Genomic DNA, 26,733 nt, shown 5'->3' on the forward strand with positions numbered 1-26,733 from the left:
ACAAGAAAGCAATTACTGACAAAAATAATTCAGTCTCTGCTGATGACAGTGTAATTGGTATCATCCTTTTAAATCAATTTAACAATATTTTTAAAAATAAATTATATATTCTATTTGATTCAGCAATTTCATTTCTCTCTACATATCTTCAAACAACTCCTTACCAGAAGTGTGTTTATTGTGGCATTGTTTTGTGATAGCAATAAAAACTAATTACACAGACCAAGAAGCAGCTTCTCTGCTCCTTCTGAAATGTCCGCCTGGTTCAGCCTGCCTGTCTCCACTCCTGCCTCCACCACATCCATCAGAGTGACCCAGAAGTCCTAAAAGGTGTCTACCTCTGGCCGCTCCTACATGAGTGGCCTGGTGCCCACATGAGCTCCTTGAGCTTCTCCTGAGTGGGCAGCAGCAGCTTCTGGGGTGGCCTGGGCAGAGGCTAATACGGGGCCAGAGGTAGGGGAGGCATCACCGCCATCACAGTCAACCAGAGCCTGCTGAGCTTCCTTAACGTGGAGGTGGACCCCAACGTCCAGGACATCTGCACCCAGGAAAAGGAGCAGATCAAGACTCTCAACAACAGGTTTGTCTCCTTCATCGACAGGGTACAGTTCCTGGAGCAGCAGAACAAGACACTGGAGACCAAGTGGAGCCTGCTGCAGCAGCAGAAAACTGCTTGGAGCAACATGGATAACATATTCGAGAGCTTCATCAACAACCTTAGGCGGCAGCTGGAGACTCTGGGCCAGGAGAAGTTGAAGCTGGAGGCGGAGCTTGGCAATACTCAGGGACCGGTGAAGGACTTCAAGAACAAGTATGAGGATGAGATCAATAAACGTACAGAGATGAAGAATGAATTTGTCCTCATCAAGAAGGATGTGGATGAAGCTTACATGAACAAGGTGGAGCTGGAGTCTCGCCTAGAAGGGCTGACTCACGAGATCAAGTTCCTCAGGCAGCTGTATGAAGAGGAGATCTGGAAGCTGCAGTCCCAGATCTGGGACACTTCTGTGGTGCTGTCCATGGACAACAGTCGATCCCTGAACATGGACAGCATCATCGCTGAGGTCAAGGTACAGTCCGACAAGATAGCCAAGCACAGCAGGACAGGGGCTGAGAGCATGTACCAGATCTATTATGAGGGGCTGCAGACACTGGCTGGGAAGCACCGGGATGACCTGCAGTGCACAAAGACTGAGAACTCCAAGATGAATTGGAATATCAACCAGCTCCAGACTGAGCCTGAGGGCCTCCAATGCCAGAGGGCTTCCCTGGAGGTCGCCATCACAGTTGCCAAGCAGCCCAGGGAGCTGGCTGTTAAAAATGCCAAGGCCAAGCTGTCTGAGCTGGTGGCTGCCCTACAGCGGGTTAAGCAGGACTTGCAGCAGCAGCTGCACAAGTACCAGGAGCTGATGAACATCAAGCTGGCCCTGGACATAGAGAATGCCATCTATCAGAAGCTGCTGGAGGGCGAGGAGAGTTGGCTGGAGTCTGGGTTGCAGAACATGAGTATCCATAGGAAGACCACCATCGGTTATGGAGATTCCCTGAGCTCAGCCCATGGAGACCTCACAACTCCCAGCCTCAGCTACGCCTGGGCTCCAGCTTTGGCTCTGGCTCGGGCTCCAGCTCCTTCAGCCGCACCAGCTCCACTAGGGCCATGGTTGTGAAGATGGAGACCCGCAATGGTTAGCTGTCCCAGTCCTCTGATGTGCTGCCCCAAGTGAACAACCACAGCAGACCTTCCCAGCCTACCCTTCCTGTGGCTGCTCCAGAGCCCCTGAGGGAGGCCACAGTGCAGGGGAGCACAGGCAGCAGGAGACCCGCCTGAGGCTCAGCCCTAGCTTTCAGCCCACTGGCCAGGGAGTTTACTGCCTGGGGTAGTCCCCTTGCCCATGCCTCCAGCTACAAAACAATTCAGTTGTTTACTATGTTTTCTCCCCCCAACATAAAACCTCAGCTAGCTGTGCCAAAAACCAAACCAAAACAAAACAAAATCAACCAATGATGCAAACAATAAAATAGAAAAATATACTCTAGTACTACAGAAATAATATAGTGGTGAAAACGAATGTATGAGAAAGATGTGAGCCATAGTGTGCATTAGATTTTATCCTTGCATAATGAGCAAGGAAAAACAGATTGCAAACTGATTTGGAAAATATAATAGTATTTATATAAAGTATATTTTATGGACACTTACATGATTAGTAATAATATAAAACATTCATAGAATGGAAGGTGGCATATTTAGGAGAATATTTATTATTTTGGGGAGATAAAGGGTGAATAAAGAGGATATTTACATTTATCTATTGATTGCATTTAAAATATTAAACATTATAAAATGCTAATATTTACAAGGTAGCTAAAAGTAGATGTTAACACTGTGGAAGTGGAAGATAGTGTTCAAAGCTCTGCCACTTGCTAGCAGGGGAACAGCTAAAAGGGAACAGAAATAGTATATACCTCATAAGGTTGATTACACCCTTTGTCAAAAGATTACATGAGTTAAAACTTTTAAAGTGCTTGGAATATAGCAAGACTATGTTGGTATTTGAGAAATAAGGTAAAATTAATAAAGAGTAGTATGTATTTATGTTGTTAATTAGATAATTCTTTACAGAAAAATTTTAGGTGATTAATATAATGGCACTTTTAAAGCAGTGTTGTGGCCAAGAACAATCTAATAAACAAAAGAAAAGCAAGTATACCTCTTTTCAAGAATCTTGGCTATATAAAGAAGAGATGGGTGGTAAACTAGGGTCTGGTGGCCATAGGAGGACTCTTACTTCAATGCAGAGACAGAAGACCTAGGAGAGGGGCAGAGCGAACAATTCTAGAGACAAGGAAGGATTTCGAGACTAAGGCTTTTCCCGAAAATTTGGGAGTTGTTTTAATCCTGGGCCACATGAACACCCCATTTGTGGCAAAAACTAGTGGCATTTCTCAGGCGAGAACAAAAAGAAAATTTTAAAAGTTACTAATTCTGGAATATGAAGTTGACAGAATTTATATCTGAAGGCCTCTGTTTCTCTGGGAAGTATAATGTGTGATTAAATTCTGAAGTTCTTGAGGATAGTTGTCAAAATTTGGTTTAAACATTGAAGGTGTAATAAATTATGGTCAACTTGATAATAATACTGTAATGCCTAAGGTTCTTGTCCAGTCATGCCAAAGAATTAATGTGGCAGCCAACTGCAACCAGTGATAGAGACACAGACCTAGAGAGAGAAAAAGTTGTAGACTTTATTGAGTAGAGTGAAAGTACAAAGCTTCCATAGCGTGGAAGGGGTCCCGAACGGGTAGCCAGAGTTAGATTATACGATTGCCTTTTAAACTCTTTAAGTCGGGAAATACATGCGGTGGGAAGATGTTACCAGAGTAAGGAACAAAGGCAGCCAATTATTTTGTGACATGTCTTAGATTTTGAGGAAAACCAGTACTGCAACTTAGGTTTTATCTACTTTATGACCTTGCAGCGGCATGGCAAAGGAGGCAGGATCTCACAGGACTTTACAAAGTATGTTTACAAGGAATTGGAATTGGGAGTATAGATAAGGTCTGCTGGTCACAGAACAATGCACAGTTAACATTCCTTTTAGTTTCGGGGAGGGGGGAAGGAGAGAGGGAGAGAGGACACAGGGAAACTTACAGCATAATTTTCGCTGTTTATAGCTTCCTTGGGGAAGAAAACACATGCACAAATCCTGGTGTTAGGAATATTTTAAGCATACATCTTCAATATTATTCATCCAGGACTGAAGTAAGTCCTGAAGCAGGAAATGAGTGAGTTTCACGCTTTCCGAACCCCTACTAGACCCAGGAAGCCCAACTGGCACCTCCTGTCAGACCCCCTCTAAACAGGACATCCTAACTGCTGATGGGAACTGGGCAGCAGTTGTTCTGGCTACTTCCTGCTGGTTATGAGTGAAGAAGGGGCCCTCCAGTTGTGGTGTCCTCCAGAGGGAAATTTTTAGGCCAGTCGAGGGACCAGCGGGTCGATCCAGGGGTCCTCGATAGAAGCCATGAGTTAAGCTTATTTGAGGTTCCATTTGTAAGACCATTTGTAACTTGATTGCCTTGATCCTAGAGGAAACAAATTTGACAAGGAGGTTAAAAATGCAAGGCCCAAAGGCGAGTAATACTAGGATGACTGTCACAGGGCCTAGAAAAGGGAGGAGCCAAGGTATCCATTGATTAAACATATTTTAGGGTCCTGAGTGTTCAAGCTCCTTTTTCCTACTTTCTGTCCATTCTCTTATTTCTTTGACCTTTTCAGTAATAATTCTTGACTGCTTAACAAAATAGCAACAATCTTCTCTTAAGAAGAGGCAGGTTCCTCCTCTTTCAGCTGTTACTATATCTAGGGCTCTTTGGTTTTGGAGGACTACTGCAGCAGCTAGATAATTAAGCTGGCTTTGTAGGGTCACTAGGGAGTAGGCAACTTGTTCCATGTCATCATTTAATTCTTGTGATAATTTATAATAGAATTGGGTGGAGAAGGTTATACCTCCAATTCCAGTCCCAAGCCTGCCCAATATTTCGGCTCCTACAATAAAAGGGACAATAAGGGTTCGTGTGTGGTGGGATTGGGGTATAAGGAGACTTTGTAACTCTTGTTCGGTATATATGGACATGTGAGGTGCTAGAAAGGAGAGAAAGCATAGTTCCTTTGGAGTGGTGTTTACACATCAACAGGCTGTGTTATCACAGATGAAAAAGATGCCTGAAGTTAGACAGGTGAAACCTGAGGTTACTGATATCTAGGACTGACATTGGAAGGTGTTCTAACTGAGAGCCATGCTGAAGTTTATGCATGTGAGATTTGAGGCCTGTGTGACTGGTAAATTGGTGACTATGGGATTGATTAATTTGGTGGTGTTTAGGACTGGGGTGGATAAGTTCCACTGTCTGGGGATAGGGGCTGGGACATATGGTTGAAAATGCAAGGGGAGACACATCCAACAGTTGGTTGGATTACTAGGAGAGGCCTCTTGTATTCCTGTAAGGGTAGTGTTAAACACGCTCCAGAGACGAGAATGAGAGTTAAGGGTTTCTTGTAGCCTGGAAAGATCTAATTTCTTGTATGGACTGGGAGTACTGGAGAAGTGGACTAAGTTTTTATTCACTTGTTGGATTTGCCCTTCTTTAGCCTCATCTTGGATGCCTCCTCTGTCAGCACCTATATGGGCATAATATGTCCAGCAAGGCTTGCCCCCCACCCCCGTTTCTCAGGGCAGTCAGCTCGGATCAGATTACTTGGTGATATGTACTGCCATTGTGAGAGCAGAGAGAAGCAGTTTTACAACATTCTTTTCTTCTGTAAGTATACGTGGCAAAAGATGTGGGTGCTCACAAGGGGCTACCTAATCCCCAAGAGTTTCTGAGAGAATGCCAGTTGACTCCTCCAGGGGAGGCACACTGACACAGGGGGTGCATTTTAGTGGGAGAAAGGGACATAAATATGAAGAGGATGGCAGAAAGCCTAAGAGGATTCATGACGTGTTGTAAGTGGAGCAGTCGTAGGAAAGAGGAGGGAAAAAGGAGTAAATTGCTGTTAGAAGAAAGGATGATAGAAGGAAGGTTGATGTGATTAAGTTTTTGTTCCAGCTGGAGCTGCAGTATATAATCCTACTGTAAAGAGTACAATTAGTGTACTGCTTAATAATGTAGTGAAACAGTAGAAGGATTCCATTAAAGAGATCAAAGAGAGATGTCAAAGATCATGTAGGTTCTCTACCATCCTCTTTTCGGTAGGGAGAAATCCGTCTTCAGGATTAACTGCAGGAGTCTTTCTGGTCTGAGCTGTTTCCTTACAAAATAGGAGATGCAGGTCCTCTAGTGGCTGACAGGTGTATCGAGGCTGGTCTGGCTAACCTTGTGACTCCTGAGTTGATGATCCTGTAAGGTCCTCAGGGGGTGTCCAAGGCTTAACTTGGGTGTAGTGAATCCAGGATTCCACTCCTGCTTAACTGCAGTGCGGGTAGAGAGGATTACCGTCCACTCCTGCCACTTTAACTCCAGTGCTGGTAGAGAGGATTACCAAGTATGGTCCCTCCCATAAGGAATCCATAGATGGAGAGGTAGAGGAGAGAGACTTGACTAATACTAGATCTCCTGGTTGAAACAACTCTATTCATTTTTCCCTGTTAACACCTCTTGGGTAAGGTTTTAAGGTTTTGTTGTTATTTTGCCAGAGAAGTTATATCTTTCACTAAATTGGCCGTTCCCTGATCAAGCAGGAGGTCATCTGTGAGAAAAGGCCATCCATACAGCATTTCATATGGACTAAGCCCCATTCTGTGAGGGGAGTTTAGAATTCTTAATAAGGGCATGGGCAAAGGAGTGGGCCATGGGAGATGAGTTCCTTGTCCTGGATTTTTCAAATGCCTGGAGTGTTTCATTTGCCTTTTCGACCTTCCCCGAGGATTGTGGCCTCCAGGCACAGTGAAGGTGATATTGTATTCCTAGTGCCTTGGAAATTCCTTGAGTTACTGTAACTTTAAAAGTTGGACCATTGTCACTCTGTAAGCTTTGGGGAAGTCAAAATCTAGGAATTATTTTATGAACTAAGACTTTAACCACTTCTTGGGCCTTCTGTGTTCTACAAGGGAAGGCTTTCACCTAATTTGTAAAGGTATCAACATGGACCAATAAGTATTAAAATTATCTTGACTTTGGCCTATGGGTAAAATCTAACTGCCAGTTCTCTCTGGGATAATGTCCTGTACTTGATCCTCATGGAGAGGCCTTATGGTGGGCCAACGGGTTATTCTTTTGGAACACTTCACAGGCTTTGACTACTTCCTGGATGGTTTTGAGGAGGTTTGGCCCTGTAAATAGGGATGTGGCCATCTTATGGGTACTTTCAATATTCATATGAAAAGTTTGATGGAGGGTATTAAGTATTTTCCACTGGCTGGCTTCAGGTATGAGCACCTTTCCCTCCTCTGTTGTTAGTCACCCTGAGGGGAGAAAACTATGTCCTTGTGAAAGTCCCCATTCTGTTTCAGTTGGGAAATACTGGGGCTTAACCTCCTGGACGGGGTTGCTCCATACCAGGGGTCCTTCCATGGGCATTTCTGAAGGAAAGTCCTGCCTGGCAGCAGTTTTGGCCTCAGCGTCTGCTTGGCGGTTTCCCTCTGCTTCTCCTTCACTTTTCTGATGGCCTTGGCCGTGTAAGACTGCCACCTCCTTAGCTTTTTGCACTGCGTGCAATAACTCCATGATTTCTTTGTAGAACTTAATGGGTGTTCCTCCGGAGGTTAGTAACTCCCTTTCTTTCCATATTGCAGCATGTGCGTGTAGGACTAGATAAGCATGCTTGCTATCTGTGTACACATTTATTCTTTTCCCATCTCCCAGCTCTAAGACTTGGGTAAGCGCCACTAGTTCTGCTAACTGAGCACTGGTCCCTGGGGGAAGAAGCTTACTTTCAAGTACTGCTGCATCACTAACTATGACATAGCCTGCCTTTTGTACCCTATTTTCTACAAATGAACTTTTCTGAATACAGGTTAAGGTCAGGGTTAGCTAAGGGGACTTCTAAGAGATCATCTCAGGCGGCATAATTCTGAGCTATAATTTGTTGGCAGTTATGCTCAATTGGTTCCTCATCCTCTAAGAGAAAAGTGACAGGGTTGAGGGCCACACATGTGCATGTTTGAAATACTGGTCCCTCAAGGAGTAGTGTCTGGCCATTTGAGTAGGTGGTTATTTAAGAGCCACAAACTTCCTTTAGCATTTAATTTGCCACTTAGATCATGAGTAATCCAGTGAGACTCTTTTCTTCTATTATTTTAATCGCCTCTGACACTAAAATGGCTACTGCTGCAACCACCTGTAAACAGTGAGACCAGCCTTTGGCTACTACATCAATTTCTTTACTTAGGTATGCCACTGGTTGTGGGACTGTCCCACAAGTCTGAGTAAGAACTCCAAGAGCTATTCCTGCCCTCTCAGTGACATATAAAGAGAAATTTTGTCCTGTGGGGAGGCTCAGGGCTGGAGCTTGTTCTAGGGCCTGCTTTAAAGTTTTGAAGGCTGTTTCCACCTACAGTTCCCACTCTACTAGATGAGTATTTGCCTTCTGAGTCTCCTTTATCAGGGTATAGAGTGGCCTGGCCATTTCAGTGTATCCAGGAATCCATAGTCAGCAAAAGCCAGTGATTCCAAGGAACCCCCGCAACTGTTTTAATGTCTTAGGGTGTGGATAGGCCAGTATAGGCTGAATGAGCTCTTTGCTAAGGGCCCTAGTTCCTTTGGCTAGGACTAGGACTAGATATTTAACTTGTCGTACAGAGAGCTGGGCCTTTGTCCTAGATACTTTGTACCCTCGATTAGCTAGAAAGTTTAAGAGATCTAGAGTAGGCTGCTGACATGAGGCTTCTGAACTGGTAGCCAGAAGTATGCCATCCACGTATTGGAGGACTGGAGTGCCTGGACTTAAGAATTGGCTTAGGTCTTGGGCTAATGTCTTACCAAACAGATGAGGGCTATCTCTAAACCCTTGGGGCAAGATCGTGTACATAAGCTGGAATGTGTGGTCTGTAGGATCCTCAAAGACATAGAGGAACTCAGAGTCAGAGTTCAGGGGAATGCAGAAGAAGGCATCTTTGAGGTCCAGAACAGTGAACAATTCTGCTTCTTCTGGTATCTGAGAGAACAGTGGATAGGGGTTGGGTACAGCAGGCTATAAAAGAATTATTGCCTCATCGATGATTCTGAGGTCTTGCACTAGTTTCCACTGACCATTTGGTTTTTGTATTCCTAGGATTGGGGTGTGGCAAGGACTGCTACATTTTCTTACTGAGCCTCGAGCTTTTAAATGTCTAACAATATCCTGTAATCCTTTGTGAGCTTCAGGTCTTAAGGGATATTGCCTTTGATGAGGAAAAGTTGTGGGGCCTTTTAGCTTGATTTGAACTGGATGGGCATTCTTTGCCCTTCTGAATTGTCCTTCCAAGGCCCAGACTTCAGAGTTGATTTCTTCTTCAAGTAGGGGACAACAAATGGGTAATTTGTTCCCCATATTCATGTAGATAATAGCTCTGGCTTTGACTAATATGTCCTTCCCTAATAAGGGTGTGGGACTCTCGGGCATGACAAGAAAGGTGTGTGAAAAGAGCAAAGTCTCCCAATTGCAGCTGAGGAGGTAGGAGAAATTCTTGGTTACAGGCTGGCCTAAGACTCCTCGGATAGTATTGGACTTTGAGAACAGTTGTCCGGGACAGGAGATTAAACTGAGAAGGCCATGCCAGTGTCCAGGAGGAAGTCCACTTCCTGGCCCTCAATGGTCAAACTTACCCAGGCTCTGTGAGTTTGATGGCATGAGCTGGCACTTACCCTGGGCACCCTCAGTCCTGTTGCTGAATCATCTGGTTAGGTGCTTCTGGCCCAGAGGGCCTTCATCCTCTGGGGCAGTGTGTCTTCCAGTGATTGCCTTGGCATATTGGACATGGGTGAGGGGGTGGTTTGTTTCTGGTTGGACAATCTTTCTTAAGGTGTCCTTGCAAACCATACTGATAACAAGCCCCGCTAGGCAATTGGCCTGCTCCTCTTTTGGTTTCCTCTGAGCCACCAAGGTCTGCCTGTCTGAGGGCCATGACTAAGGCTGAAGCCTTTCTCTTATTCACTTTTCCCTTTTGGCCTGTTCCTCTTGGTCTCTGTTATAGAACACCGGAGTTGCCAGATTTAATGATGCCTTCAAATTTTGTTCTGGGCCTACGGAAGACTTTTGGAGTTTTCTCTAATATCAGCTGCTGCTTGGGTGATAAATTTATCTTTTTAAATAAGTTGGCTTTCTACGGAATTTGGAGTGAGGGAGGTGTGCTTTCTTAGGGCCTCCCTTAGCCTTTCTAGAAAAAGTGGAGGGAATTTCCTCTTTTCTCTGAGTAATTGTGGATAGCATTGAGTTCATAGGTTTTTTCCTAGTCTTCCTCAACCCTTTTAAAATGCAAGTTAGCAAATACCTGCAGCTCTAATTTCCATGATCTGAGTCAGTATCTTAATGAGGGTTTACAGGGGACTGCCTGTTGCCCTGTGGGGAATTCTTCCCTCCCCTCCAGGGCCATTGGATCATTTACCTGGCTAAGGTACCACAGATCCTCAAATTGCCGGGCTGCTGCTAAAAAGCTGCTTCTTTTTCAGTAGGACTTAAGGTCTGATCAAGAAGTAACATGCTATCTCTCCATGTTAGATCAAAGAACTGCCTCAATCCTTGCAGGACATCTATATAGTTACCAGGATCATCTGAGAATTTCCCCAAATCTGCCTTTATTTGCTTTAAATCTAAGAGTGAGAAGAGGGCATGGATGTGAATGGGCCCAAATTCTCCTCCTACTGCTTGTAAGGGATATAGTTTGGGTGCCAGGCTCGTGGAGTTTACGTTTTATTTTTGGTGTGCTTTTAATACTTTGGTGGGGCTGGATGAAGGAGAGTCAGTGGGGGAGGAGAGTGAGGCTGAGGAAAGAGGCCCTGAGTATGGAGGCAATTGTGGGCCTCTTGTCATTTGGGCAAAGCTTGCAGGCTTGGCACAGGGTAGTATTGTCATGAAGGTCAAAGAAAGCCTGTACATAAGGGACTTCACTCTGTTTACCTTCCTGTTTACAGAAAAGATCTACTTGTAGAAGGCTGTTATAATTAATACTTTCCTCAGGGGGCTAAGTTTCTCCATTTTGTAAGGAATACTGTGGCCAGGCAGTGGTACAGAAGAAAATCAGCTGCTTCTTTTTTAAGGTCACAGGGTCGAATTTGTCCTAGTTATTTAGGATACATCTTAAGGGAGTGTACGGTTTTGAAGGTGTGGTGCCCATCTGGAATTTTAAACACAGCCCTGATTAGTTCTGGGACTTGTCTTCCCTTAGGGCCTCCCCTAAGGGTCAGGTCCAATTGTGCTCAAAGCTCACGGCTGCTTTTCCTGAGCTCTCCATCTACTGGATTTAACCATGCTTACCAGCAGGATGAAAATTTCCCTTGCCCCTGCCATGTACCCATTGACCACTAAATGGGGCACAAGGACTGTTGGATTTGTTGTGGTCCTTCTGTCAACGCATCCTACCTGTTCCAGGAGGGCAAGGCCTAGGTCAGGGGCACCACTGATGCTTGCATGCTAAGGCCCAATTTATGTGGGCTTGGCCATAAAACTGTCCTTCAAGAAGAAATCTCTGAATTAGTGATAGGAGGCTTAGTAAGCTTAAAGGGGGTGGTGGATGTCCTCTAGGCCAGGGCTGAGAGAACAGCTGCTGTACTTTAGCCTTCTGTCCCCACTTGCCATCAAACAGTAAGCCCCCCTCTTAAGGCAGTACCAGTATCCTGTATTCCAACTGACTGTATTTTCTTCCATCCAATACCAATTATTGAATGGTTGAAAAAACAATTCAACTGCTCTAAGACCCATGCCTATGCACCACAGATTGTTCTTGAGAGGCCCCAAGGAAGGGGAAAGTCCATCTGGGGAGCAATGGAGGAAATGCCCTAAGGCTTCTACTACCCACATGAAAATTACAGACCTGTCTTTAAATTGTCCTGATGTGGGGGCCCATACACTATGGTGGGGAACTGGCCCTTTAAAATAGCCATCAAATGCCTAAACCCTGGGGGGGCACCATGAACAGGGATCTTCTGGGTGCCACCGCAATAATTTAAGACTTCTAAATAGGGAATCTTGATCCTGCCTAGCGGGAATAACCTTGCTTATGAGATGAGGAAAGAAGTTTAACTGCCAGACATTAGGATTCAGGAGGCAGGAGTCAGAAGATGTGGCTGTCTCATGCTCACTAACCCATACAGGGGGAGCCTCTGGCAGGGCCATGGTCTCAACCAGGATATCTGGGAGACCAAGACGTCCACTGAGCACTCCTGGGTGTACTTCAGGACCACCATGGAAAGTGAAAGAGTTAGAACTGGTTCCAAGCAAACCAATGCTCCCAACTCCAAAGGGTTGGGGGTTGTTAAAGAGCCCTTTCCCAGAGAGCCTGACACCCGTGTCTTTAGTCCAGTGGTTGCGCTAATTGTATTTAAGTGGCCCACAGCTGCCTGGTGTTTAGCAACCGAATTCGAAGAAAGAACAGGACAGAATAGCAAGTGAAAGAGGTCCGATTATACTCACCACGTGACGATCTAGATGCTTTTTCTGGAGACTCCTGGCTGGCTTGCCAAGATGTAACACCTAAGCTTCTTGCCTAGCCATGCCAAAGAATTGGTGTGGTGGCTGACCTCAGTGAGTGATAGAGACACAGACTGAGAGAGATAAAAAGTTGTAGACTTTATTGAGCAGAGTGAAAGTACAAAGTTTCCACAGTGTGGAAGGGGTCCCAAACAGGTAGCCAGAGTTAGATTATAAGATTGCCTTTTAAACTCTTTATGTCAGGAAATACGTGTGGCGGGAAGATGTTACCAAAGCAAGAAACAAAGGCAGCCAATTATTTTGTGACATGTCTTAGATTTTGAGGAAAACCAGTATTGCAACTTAGGTTTTATCTACTTTATGACCTTGCAGCGGCATGGCAAAGGAGGCAGGATCTCACAGGACTTTACAAAGTATGTTACAAAGAATTGGCATCGGAAGTATAGGTAAGGTCCGCTGGTCACAGAAAAAAGGGCAGTTAACATTCCTTTTAGTTTTTTTGGGCGGGGGAGGGAGAGAGGGAGAGAGGACACAGGGAAACTTACAGCAAAATTTTCGCTGTTTATAGCTTCCTTGGGGAAGAAAACACATGCACAAATCCTGGTGTTAGGAATATTTTAAGCATACATCTTCAATATTATTCATCCAGGACTGAAGTAAGTCCTGATGCAGGAAACGAGTGAGTTTCACGCTTCCCGAGCCCCTACTGGACCCAGAAAGCCCAGCTGGAACCGCCTCTCAAGATCTCAAAAGTACTCTCTGGTAATTATTTTTTATCAGAATGGCAGAACCTAGCATCGTGGAGTAAAGTGCAACTGGTGAAACTCTCTCTCTGTGTATTTGTTTTACTGAGAAGTAATATAGGGAACGAACTAGACTGGGGGCTCTGAAATAGAAGCCCAGGCTTCCAGTTGAGATTCAATTCTTGGTCAAGGAGTTTAACCTCTCTGTGTTTCAGATACAATACCAATAAATTGGGCACAATAATAGAATGTACATCATGAATTTTTGTGAGAATTAAAAGTGTTGAAGGAGCTAGAAGTAACTGAAACATAGTCAAGCATGTAATAAATGTTATCTATCATAATTACTTCTACCATTACTATTCATTGTTATGATCAAATTTTGTGTCTACACCTTAAGATGTTTCATTTTTATCACCTAAGATTTGTTTTAGTTCGAATTCAGAGAAGTAAGCACAGAACAAAAATGTCCACCTAAATATAAAATACCTACATATGGATAAATCATACTGACTTCACAGTAGTAGTTTCCTTGGAGAATGAGCAAGATTGAGGGGATAGAAGGCAGTTCAAATGTAATTTTACAACTTCAAATTCTGTCATATTTTTTAAAGTCTGAAAATATTATAAGTATTTTAAAAATATTTAATAGTCATCTTTTCCAGCATTTAGTATGTGGTAAGCATTGTGTATTTTGCATGCATGTGCTCATATTCTTTATATCTTACTCATAGTTCATAAATATTATTGTTTCTATCCAGTATTTAATAGGGACACTTTTTTTAAAGTAAGTGATGAAAGAAAATTGTTTTTTAAGTTTAGATGTTCTTTTTAGCAATATTTTTTGCAAAAACTGCAAGACACTGCACTTAGTGACAATTTGAACTATAACAAAGTGCTTAGCTACCTTCCTGGATAATGAGAACACATAATGGCAAAGGTACAGCCTGCTGCTTTTCCTAAGGTTGTAATCATAGCCAAAGTATAGAATAGAGAACTAGTTAAGGCTTGATAAACCTAGGTTATTGGAGACCATTTGTTTTACAGTTTCACAGTGAAGGAGTGATAACTTCATCTGAATTAAGAAAAACACCATTCTTTGACAAAAGTAATAATAGTAATTTTTGCTGAATGAGGGATGATTTTATTGTTATTAACATGACTACAACCTAAAACTGTTAGAGCTACTAAAGTTTTTGCTAATGCCTCTTTTAGAAATAGTACAAAATATATGTTTAGTACAACATATCTTTGTTATGTCAACTTGCATTTCTGATTTATTTAAAATATTTTATTGCAATATATTATTTTTACAATCTCATTTTGATTACCCGTTTTCTTTTGATGGCCTTTACAAATATTTATTAACTTAGGTAAATAACAATAATAACTGAAAGGTATTTAGTCTGTCCAATGTGCTAGTAGCTCTTCTAGTCCTTTATACACCTTACTACTAATTCTCACAACAAGCATTCAAGTGTTTATTAAAAAAAAAAAAAATTGTAGAGATGGGCATATCATTATGTTGCCTAAGCTGATCTTGAACTCCCAGCCTCAAGCAATCTTCCCATCTTTACTTTCTAAAGCACTGGGAGTACAGGTGTGAGGCACCATGCCTGGCTTCAGTTGTTTCTTATTTTATTTTATTGTTTACCCTACATTTCATGTAGAAGAAAATGCAGTCTTGGCTAGCAAATTATCATTAGGCAGAAGAAAAATATTTCAATTTCAGATATGTGTATTTCAAATTCAATACTTTTTCTCTCTACTTTATTGGCAGATACTTTTCACTTTACAGAAAAACACAGATTAATGGAGCTAATATAGATGATATTTAATTTATTCTGTATCAGGATGAGGCGCGGACAAAACCCCTCAGACACTGAGATAGTGAAGGGAGTGGCTTTAATCAGCTGAGAGCTGGGATGTTAAGACACTAAATGTTGCATCATCTATAATCTGCACAATATCACTTTATCTAAGAATCCCATGCCAAAAGGTTCTTGGCAGTTGTGCCAAATGCTTTCAGAAATCATTTTATGGTTTGTTTTCAAAACAACACTGAAAGGAATACATGGCTTTTAAAAGTATTGCACTTTTGTAAAGAAATTCAGAAACACGCTCAACTTTCCCAAGCTCAAATCCTGTGACAGGATTTGAACTCAGCAATTTTGTTTCAGAATCAATTAAATTTCCACAAATACCAGTTTCCTAACAAAACCAAAGTTATGTTATATGAAGTTGGAATTTGGCTAATGCATTGGTATCTCGTGATTGGACTCATCATCTTTCATCTGTGCTAATACCCTGTCTTCTTTCCTCCTTTTACCTCTTAGATACTAAAAAGGTTATTTACATGTAATTATTTGTCTTGTTTATTTGGAAATATTGTGATTTTGTACTTTTCTTTAAAGTACCTCGTAACTCTGATATCCAGTGTCTTTACAGCTTTCATTAAAATCTACTGCAAGTTTGACAGAAATCTTAACCTCAATACCAATTCCCAAAATAAATACAACCCTGAAAGGCATACTTGATTTGGAAAAATATTTAGAAGATTGAAATAGAGGCACAGGAAGGGTAATGTTACACAGAACATGACCTCTTAAGTAGAAACAGTTAATTGCAGTTTTGCTTTTCTTGACCCAAGCTTTTTTCTAAATCACCAAGGCGTTATTTATTTTCCAATTTTATGTCAACCCAACTTTCATGCTCAGCACCTTATGCCTCTTTTACCAAGTAGTGTTGATGCTTTGTTTCCATTGAGGAACAAACCTGTAGTCCACATAAAAGATGAGAAATCTTTTTCACCAAGCAATATTATGGAAAAAAGAAACAAAAAATTAAAACTTCAGCAAAAATAATTCCCTTTAGTCTCATTTTATAAAGAGATTATCTTCTCAGTCACTAAGAAGATAACGTGGTATTCATAACAATAAAATATATAATTGCAAAAATTGTCCCATAATCAGAGGGTAGATCACTTTTTAATCCCAAGCACTTTTACTTGTAACAATGTACATTAACATTTAAATGGAAACACAGTAATCATGCAATCATACTTGACTGGAACTTTAGCTTTTCACAAATTAGTTTTCTACCATTATTTTATTCACTGAACCAATATATTTAATTGTAAAATTTTTATTTATGCTAAGATTGAAACTTCTTGGATTTTAGAAGGGCAGTTTATTCGAGGATAAATGATTGTGATAGGGTGAAACAAAATTAGTATGTATATGTGTATCTATATCTACATAATTTGTAATAACTTATTTTGAAATCCAGCATAGAAAAAAGTTTTAGAGCTTAACTCTGTCTTGAATTAAGAAAGTTTAGTTAGTTATTACTAAAAAGATTTACCTACTTTCAAAATCCCACTGTATCCAAATAAAGCATATTTTGAATATGAAATAATTATTTAGGGCTTTAAAAAATCACCATATGTATGGTTTTCTACTGCAACTTATTTGAAACTTTTTTTATGTAGCCAATTATATGGATGTTATTTTATTTTATTTTCAATGAAGATTCAAAATATGTAGAAATTTAAATGAGTCTGTTACAATACAAAATAGTTTTAGCATAATATCAACATTAACTTGATTTCCTTTTCATCTATTACTAACTCCAATTAATCAGCAACTACTTATTCAAGCAGCAAGTTGGGATATAAGATAGGATGTAAGAAAAGTTTGGTAACCTGAAGAAGTCCAGATGGAAAAGAGCTGTATAAATAGCTTTCTCCTGAGGATTAGAGTGGAATTAGAAACTTGTCTTAGAGAATCCATGCTTAAAATACCTGTACACTAAATACTTTGAAATTCCACATAAGTCTTGTTTAAGTGTCCCTACCATTTCTGGTCTCCAAAGTTAAGCAGTAAACAGACAGGACGGAGTTTCTGATGTCACCATCACTAAAAACTAGGAAGACACTTTCCAGTTGCTTCAAAATAAGACTGAAAATGGAACTGTTGTAAGGTTTTCAGATTCTCCAACAACCACACAGATGAACAATGTTTTCAGTTATAGAAATTTCCAAATAATTGAATTTTTTTTTTTTTTTTTTTGAGTTTCAGTCCTTAACTAAGTGCTCAGAGGACATGGCAGGTTGGTAAAGAGGGGATCTGAGGATGGTTCTTTCTGGGCCCCAGTGCGTAACTGGTTCATTCTTACTCCACAACAACTGGATCTTGTTGATTGTGAGGTATTTGGATTTCATCATGGGAGACCATTTGCCTCTCCACACATCACAAGCCTCACCTTGAAGGGCTTACTTTCACATTCCATAGCTAGGTAGATAAGCCATAAAAGTGCTGTCAAGGACCAAAACCATGAAGAAGTTCCAAAAATTTACTTGCCATGCATCCATTCTCAAAAAATGATGTCCTTGTCAAATGGCAAAAGTTAATGGCAAACCAAAATAACAAATACAAGCTGAGCTATTCAAGAATAAAATCGGATTTCCCTGCTAGGTTAAAGAATCATACTCAGGTCTTTTGCTGGTTGAGGATGAAGGGAATATGGAATTGGTAGCAGAATTTATAAGTAGTAAGAATGTAAAGACCTTGTGAACAATTAAGGAAATGAGGACTAGCAAATATGCATAGCTCTTTTTGTTTCATTATGAAAATGCCTATGTTCATTAACTATTTCCCCCCCGTTCTCTCTTTCTACTATTATATAAGAGGATACTAGTGGTGTGTGTATATGTACACACATACACACATATTATTTTTATATATTTATTAAACCATTTGATTACCAATATCAAAGTGAGATTATGGTTGAACTAGAAGAGAAATTATGTTATCCTAAAATAAAACCACATTATAGGGATATCTATGCAATACATCGATAAGGGAGACTATGTACTTTTCTTTGGGAAAAAGTAAATGTGTCTTCATTTGTAAAATGGATATTTACGTCTTTTTAGGCAGAAGTATGGTGCTACTTTCCTATGATTTAGAAGAGTAGATAAGAATAAAAACCACTCTGAGGCACACAGTAACATAAAGTCTCTTAGAATTTCAACATAACTCTCATTCCCTTCCAGGCCCTCCCCAGCATCACAGGGACAGGAAGACTAGAAACTAAATATTTAAGGTTTTTTGCTAGAAAATTTACAGTTCAGGACTTACCAACAAGAAGCATATGTGTACTGTGAAATGTACCAGATAAGGAGAAACTATTATAGCTCCATCAGCAGCAGCCTGGGAAATGGGCTTTGGCAAGTGGTAAAAGTAAGATTTTCATCTTCCTGTGAATTACTTTTGTGCTATAGGCAGCTGGGATCATTGGCGGCAAATTCTAGCAATTCCCCTACCTTCTGATTTCCTGAGCACTAGCAGGTGTATCTCTAATTTTCATTCCTCCAGGCCTTTCAGCAGTTTGTAAGCCTCTAATTCACTACATGAAATCCTTTCCTGCATAATTTTCCTGGGTTATTTTCTGTTTTCCTTAAGAAAACTCAATAACACATAAACTTAGAAAGTGGGGGACTTAGGTTCCCAATCTGGCAAGTCTGGAGAGAAAGCCAGTATTGTGCTTGAGGAAAGCTGCCTTACCATTCTGCTCACACCTTCTGTTCCTCATGTCATCAGGGTTTGTTTACTGGATACTGAAATACTGCAGAAAATGTTTTATTGCCATTTAGAAGCTTCTGGTCCAGTTCCCTAGTCTTCTACATTGCTCAGACATTAACATTATATGGTGACAAAACTGACCATACATTTCAGCACTTGCATTTTCTAGCTTTTCCAGCTTAGAAGAAACACCCAAAGCTCCACTGGTGTTTACTTTCCCTCACAGAAGCCCAGAATTATCCGACTAGAATCAGCAAATATCCCAAGGAAAAAAAAAAGGTTGGCAATTCTCTGCTTAGCTAAGAATGGTTCTGCTTCTCTGAAATTTTTATTTATCTGGTTCTTATACCTGCCGTAGTTATCAGATACCTTTAAATCCATATCTGTATTTTAAAATGTAGCTGGCTTTTTTTTACCCCCTCTGCTGCAGGACATTGTCTCTGCCTTACAAAGCAGTTAACTTGCTATTGCCAGAAATGCTAAATTGTAATTAGGTAAATATATGTAAGACAATTCTGAATGACTTATCATCTTTCTTATGGAGAGTTAATTTAGTCTAAATTATATGTGTCTTTTCTATTTTCCAATTTTTGGTTATATGATCATATTTCTAATGTGATAACCATGTTGCTAAGACTGTTTCCAGCAGGATCATATATCACATGTTTAAATTTGTGTGTATGTGTGTGTGTGTAATAGCATTGGATTAATTTAATCTGCCATTGTTATTTTCCATCCTTATGAATTAGTTACATTGTATTAATCTTAAAAAAAAAATTAAACATCTGTGACCATGGCTATTTGGGAATTTCAAAACAGCAAATATTTATTATAGAAATAAGTGGTTCTCAAACTTGACCTTGCATCAGAATTACCTGGAGAGATTGTCAAAGCACAGATTGCTGAGCCTATTCTAGAGTTTTTGATCCAGTAGGTTTGTAGTGGGGTCTGAGAATTTTTACTTTTAACTTCTCACTACTAATAATGCTTCTGGGAACAACACTTTGAGAGTGTCTAGCATAAAGAAATGAAACAGCTGCATGATTTTACTTTATTTTGTGCTTATGCAAACCTAAGATATGAAAAATGTAAGCAAGGACAGAATGGTCCCTATAGCTTCCAGTTCTGCTCTATAATTTGCACTTACAAATGGCCTGTCAAGTTGGTTATATGATCAGCTATTTAAATATTGATGAGACTTTTTTTTTTTTCTCACTGCTGTTCTCAGCCTAGCCAGCTTAGAACTGTAAGCAAATCACATTGTCAGTCAATGTGTAATGCACATTACTTTCTCTTTCTCTCCCTCACTGTATCTTCCAATAATTTCCTGTAAAACTTATTGCTTACCTCTGACGGGAATAATGGCAGTTCAGGTCATTCATCAAACCAGCACTCTGTGTCAGCAGCTTCTCAAATGATATAAGGAGATACTTATATGGCACAGCCATCAGAAATCCACAAAGAAGAAGTCACAACTGTCAACTTGGGTCATAAACCATAGGAAGTCTCAATGAGCCTTCTAGTACCTGCCAAGGCTAGTATTAAAGAGTCAGGAGGATAGAAAGATGGCATGGCTACAAATGGCAGGTAAATATGTCTTTCAATATTCAAATGCATACAGTACAGCAATCCTCAGGGATCATTCACCTGTAGAAAACACATTTTGATATTACAAATATTCATTAAGGTGTAAAATATTTTATTTGAATAAAAGTAATAAAGATGTCATTTTTTGTCATCCATTGCTCAGGTACATATGCCCCTTCCTAGAAAACATCATTAGCTTTGACTTTAACAACTCTATGTATTGGTAAATTTCACTCATCAAGAAATTTTATGTAATTGTAATTTAATAATTCAAAGAGAACAAGATTTCTATCTTGTATTTTCTTCCCCCTTTTTATTGTATTTTTTAAAGTTTTGCCATCATTTCTAGCCAGTGAGAAAAAAAATCCTTTGAGAGTCTTATATCAATTAGGAAAACATTTTTGCCGGTGTTTTGCAAACAAAGGGACCATGTTTTTTAAAAAAGGTGGATGTATAACACTAAAATAAAATTTAAACAAAATCAAAAAAGCTCCCAATGTCAAAAATAGTATTGAAAAGATAAAGAGTTATTAAAGTTGAAGAGAGTAAAACACTTAGATTTCAAATACAATTTTAATATAACAATAGATCCCTTGTGGGATTACTCCATATTATTATAAATTATTAAATACAGATTGAACCTCTTTGTCTTTTAACCCTTCTCTCTTATTTTAAATTTCTTTTCCAAGTTAATACCATCTGTAAGACTATCTGAACATATTTTCTTTTCTTTCCTTTCTCTTTTTTTATTTTTTGATATGGAGTTTTCCTCTTGTTGCCCAGGCTGGAGTGCAATGGAACGATCTTGGCTCACTGCAATCTCTGTCTCCCGGGTTCAAGCGATTCTCTTGCCTCAGCCTCCGGAGTCGCTGGGATTACAGGCACCCACCACCACACCCAGCTCATTTTTTGTATTTTTAGTAGAGATGAGGGTTTCACCATGTTGGCCAGGCTGTTCTCAAACTCCTGACCTTAGGTGATACACCAGGCTCAGCCTCCCAAAGTGCTAGGATTACAGGCGTGAGCCACAGCACCTGGCCTATCTGAACATATTTTCAAGGTTTCCAATATTTTATTTTGGTGGTGGTGATGGTGATCATAGTTTTAATCTCCAGGAGTTGTTTTGCATTTTTTATGCCTTCTTATGGCATCATTTTGATTATTTTAAATATGTAGTGCTCAGATCTGTTTGAGTATATTTACTAGGGGTTTTTATTTGTATTGCTTTTCTCTTCATTTCTTAAAATGCTTATTAATTCACTAATGTTCTTTATTAAATTTGGAGATTCTGTTCCTTGAATGTTTGTACTTACACATACCTAACAACCATCATTGTTGTTTATTACCTAAGAAAGAAAAAAAAAGAATAATTATCTGAGTTTCCTGAGATTTATGACCAGTAGCATTGTTTCTCAATATATTTTTTCAGTGGATGGTATGTCAGAGGAAAAAGCTAAATTATGCTGTAGTAACCAACCACCCCTTCATTTTGGTGAATTGACATAAAGATTCATTACTTGCTCACACTGAACTTCCTCCTGAGGTTTGGTTCTGTGCTGCGTTTTAAATTGCCTTCACTTTGGGACTTATGGGACAGCAGTTACTACATGGATTTTTGTTGATCATTATGTAGAGAGAAAAAGAATATTAGGAACTCTTTTGGCAACAGTTAATCGCTCCAGTCTGGAAATGTTGCACAACTCATTGTCTGGAACTAGTTGGGAGGCCATATTCAATCACAAGAAGGGGACAAATTGCCATCCTATCCTGTGTCCCTTGAAAGTCCGAGATTTAAGAAAGTGATTTATAATAATCATTAATGACTATCATAGAATGGAATATGGAAGCTCAGATCTGTGAGTGATAAGATGTGGGTGTTCAATCCCAGCCTTCAATTTGTAATGCCTTAGTTGGGAGGCTTCTGTAAGGAAGTGGATTTTCTTGGCCGGGCGCGGTGGCTCAAGCCTGTAATCCCAGCACTTTGGGAGGCCGAGACGGGCGGATCACGAGGTCAGGAGATCAAGACCATCCTGGCTAACGCGGTGAAACCCCGTCTCTACTAAAAAACGAAGAAAAACTAGCCGGGCGAGGTGGCGGGCGCCTGTAGTCCCAGCTACACGGGAGGCTGAGGCAGGAGAATGGCGTAAACCCGGGAGGCGGAGCTTGCAGTGAGCTGAGATCCGGCCACTGCACTCCAGCCTGGGCGACAGAGCGAGACTCTGTCTCAAAAAAAAAAAAAGAAAGAAAGAAACAAAAAAGGAAGTGGATTTTCCAAGTGCCAGAATGACAAAGATTTTCATCCAAAAAAACAAAATCCACATTAGATCCTCAGCTTTCTCCAGATTCTTGAATCAATTGTGTTAAAGCAAAATGGTCTATTTTGTCTGGGCGCGGTGGCTCACGCCTGTAATCCCAGCACTTTAGAAGGCCAAGGCAGGCGGATCACGAGGTCAGGAGACCGAGACCATCCTGGCTAACACGGTGAAACCCCGTCTCTACTAAAAATACAAAAAATTAGCCGGGCGAGGTGGTGGGCGCCTGTAGTCTCAACTACTCGAGAGGCTGAGACAGGAGAATGGCATGAACCCCGGGGGGGCGAACTTGCAGTGAGCTGAGATCACGCGACTGCACTCCAGCCTGGGCGACAGAACAAGATTCTGTCTCAAAAAAAAAAAAAGAAAAAAGAAAAATGGTCTATTTTTTATTTAAATGAGTAATGCCTTAATTCTGCATAATGAACAAAATGAAAGAAAAAAAGTAGGATGTAAACTCTGTCTTCAATCTTAACTTTTACTCTTGCACAATTTTTTACTTGCTGAATCAGAGCCAGGAGAACTTTGGAATGTCAGTACTAAGATTGTGTTGCAACTCTTTTTGCACACTCTCATAACTTACATTAAACAGTAGCTTTCTGTGAATTTCAACATATATATATATACACTTTAATTTTTTATTTGAATAAATGTACTGTTATACATTGATTTCCATTTATTTTTATGTTATAGATTCAAAATGGTTTTAGGAGTGAGATTGATGTGTGTACAGTATCACTGTCTGAAAAGACGAGCTAAGATGTGGTTTTTGTCTGTTTCGTTATTTATTTTTTAAGTAATTACTTTAAGTAAATATTTTACTTTTCAGATCTGTTAGCCCATACCCCCATAAGAAGCAATTTTATTAACTAGAATACAGTCTTTCTATGCAATTCATTCTTCCTTTAGTCTTGCACACTATATTCATCTCACTCATTTCAGCAAGGTTGCTTCATCCATTTGTAAAATAATTAGGTTCACTTGTACAGTCCACATTCCATTCTGTGATACCTCAACCTTGTAAGTAATTTTTTAATTGCATATATTGAATTTCAGTCTTTGTGCTACATTGTTTTATGGATTTTTGACAAGTACAGTGTTATCTGCCCATCACTACAGTAATACAGAGCGCTTCCACCACCCTAAAGCATCCTTATCCTAGACATATTTAACACTCCCATTGCATAACCTTAGCAACAACTCATCCGTTTACCGTGTCTAGAGTTTTGATTTTTCAGAATGTCAAATAAATGGAATCATATAGCATGTAGTTGTTTCAGACTTGCTTCTCCCACTTAGCATGTATTTTTAAGATTTATTCATGTCTTTTTGTAGCTTAACAAGCCATTCCTTTTGTATGAACATGCTACAGTTTCTTTATCCATTTACTTATTGAAGAATATCTTGTTTGCTTCCAGTTTTTGACATTTATAAATAAAACTGTTATAAACATCAGTGTGGAGACTTTTCTCTAGACATAAGTTTCAAATTATTTCGTTAAATACCTAGGAATGTGATATGGTGAGACTATGTTTAGTTTTGCAAGAAGCTGCCGAATTATCTTCCAAAGTGGCTGTGCTATTTCACATTCTCACCAGCAGCAAATGAGAGTTCCTGTTAACAGGCACACCAGCTTACATTTGATCTTGTCTGTTTTTTAATTACATTTTCGCTATTCTAATAGATGTGCAGTGGTATCTCATTGCTGCTTTAATTTGCAATTTTCTAATGATGTATGATGTTGAACATATTTTCACATGATAATTTGCCATCTACATGTCATCTTTGGAAGGTATCTGTTCAGGTCTAATGCCCTAAGATTGTTTGTATTCTTATTGTTAAATTTTAAATGATCTTTATATATTCTGGATACAAGTTCTCTAGAAAATCTGTGGTTTGAAAATATTTAGTCTGTGAATTATCTTTTCATTCTCTTAACTGTCTTTACAGTGTAAAAAATTTTAATTTAATGTTAGGTATATCCATTTTTATTGATCATGCATTTGGAATATCTACAATTCATCAACAAACCCAAGATCATGTAAATTTTTCTGAATCTTTTATCCTTCTTTATACATTTTAGATTCAGTTTGTAGATACCTGCAAAATAGGTCACTGGGATTTTGAATGACATTGAGTTCTATTATTTATCAAATTGCAAATCATTGACATCTTAAAAATATTGAGTCCTTCAATGCTTGAATATTGAGTAGTTCTCATTTTATTTAGAAATTATTTTGTTACTTCCTTCTTTGTCTTGTAGGATTCTGCTTCTATAGTCTGTTCATATGATTTTTTTTAGGATTTATACCTCAGATTTTTATTTTGGGGGTGCTATATTTTATGGTATATTTAAAATTACAGTTTTCAATACAGTGTATATTAAAATACATTATTTTACTGTATTGACTTCACATACTGTGAATTTGTTTACCGATTTGTTAGTTCCAGATATTTTTTGGTAGATTCTTTGGGGATTTTTGACATAAATAACCAACCGTCTGCAAAATGTAGCACAGCAACTTTTCCTTTTCAATATGTTTAGTTTCTAGGACTTTAAGTATTATTTTGATCGGGGTAAGGGGTGTAACAGAATATCCTTGCATTTTTTTTTTTCCGAAATGAGGAAAAATACTCTAGTTTTTCGATTCAAATTATGAGGGTTGCTGTAGGATTTGAGTAGATCTTCTTTATCAAGTTGAAAATAGTAACTTCTTACTTTGCTGAGAATATTTATTATGAATGGGATTTTGTCAAATGCTTTTTCTGCCTCAATTAAAATGTTCGCTTGAATTTCTGTTTTAGCATATTGATATGCTTGATTATATTTATTTGTAAAGAATAAATGTTTAGACAGATTTTTCCCAAGAGATCTTTCTGTATGTTGAGACAGATTGCATTCGTGGAATAGAGCTTACTTGGCTGTAGTGTATAGTACTTTCTATACAGTTTGTTTGTATTTAATTTGCTAAGTAGATCTCAGCTTTAATTTTCTGTATTTTTCTTTCCCTCCAGATTTCAGTGGCAGTTTACCCTGCAACCTCAGTTCTTAGATGGGTCCAAGAAAAGTTACTGAATTTTACAGCTTTTTATTGTTGTAAAGAAGGATGAAAGTGATGACTACCAAACACTACATGTTGGAGTTAAAATCAGGAGCCCCCTGCTACCCCATCCAGTTAAAACAAAAACAAAGTAAAACAAAACTAGTATCTTAGTCCTCATGAAATAATAGTGATACCCTCCCGCAAAAAAAAAAAAAAAAAAAAAAAAAATCGCTAAAATATTTACACAGTAATTGTGACACTTCCATCTCATAACTTTTCTTTCATGATTTACTTTTTATTTTTTATTATTTTTAGTTCATTTTAAAAATATTATTTCAATAGATTTGGGGGAACAGGGGGTTCTTTGTTACATGGATAGGTTCTTCAGTGGTGATTTCTCAGATTTTGGTGCACTCATCCCCTGAGCAGTGTACACTATACCAAGGTAATATGTAGCCTCTTATCCTTCACCCCCCACCCACCCTTTCCTCCAAATCCGCAAAGTCTATTGTATCATTCTTATGCCCCTGCATCCTCATAGCTTAGCTCCCACATTTAAGTGAGAACATACAATGTTTGGTTTTCCATTACTGAGTTATTTAAGTTAGAATAATGATCTCCAACTCCATCCAGGTTGCTACTAATGTCATTATTTCCTTCCTTTTTATGGCTGAGTAGTATTCGATGGTGTGTGTATATACGTATATATTACATTTTCTTTATCCACTCATTGATTGATGAGCATTTAGGCTGGTTCCATATATTTGCAATTGTGAATTGTGCTGCTATACGCATACACTTGTGCAAGTGTCCTTTCCATATAATGACTTCTTTTCCTCTGAAAGATGCCCAGTAGTGGGACTGCTGGATCAAATGGTAGGTCTACTTTTAGTTCTTTAAGGAATCTCCACATTGTTTTCCATAGTGGTTGTACTAGCTTACATTCCCACCAACAGTGTAAAAAGTGTTCCCTTTTCACCATGTCCAAGTCAACATCTATTATTTTTTGATTTTTAAATTGTGGTCATTCTTGAAGGAGTAAAGTAGTATTGTATTGTGGTTTTCATTTGTATTTCTTGGATAATTAGTGAACTTGAGCAACTTTTCATATGTTTGTCAGCCATTTGTATATCTTCTTTTGAGAATTGTCTGTTCATCCCCTTAGCCTGCTTTTTGATGAGATTGTTTGTTTTTTCTAGCTGATTTGTTTGAGTCCTTGTGGATTCTGGACATTAGTCCTTTGTTGAATGCACAGTTTGCAAAGATTTTTCTCCCACTCTGTGGGTTGTCTGTTTACTCTGCTGATTGTTTATTTTGCTGTGCAGACCTTTTTGT

At 39.4% G+C, this 26,733-nt stretch overlaps 1 pseudogene; it reads left to right on the plus strand.

The window, feature by feature from the left end:
* The first annotated feature begins 252 nt into the window (after positions 1 to 252).
* On the plus strand, positions 253 to 1,828 carry LOC117071029 (annotated as a pseudogene).
* The last annotated feature ends 24,905 nt before the right edge of the window (positions 1,829 to 26,733 follow it).

The sequence above is a fragment of the Trachypithecus francoisi genome, unplaced genomic scaffold (genome assembly GCF_009764315.1).
Source record: "Trachypithecus francoisi isolate TF-2019V2 unplaced genomic scaffold, Tfra_2.0 Lachesis_group3, whole genome shotgun sequence".
Taxonomy (NCBI): domain Eukaryota; kingdom Metazoa; phylum Chordata; class Mammalia; order Primates; family Cercopithecidae; genus Trachypithecus; species Trachypithecus francoisi.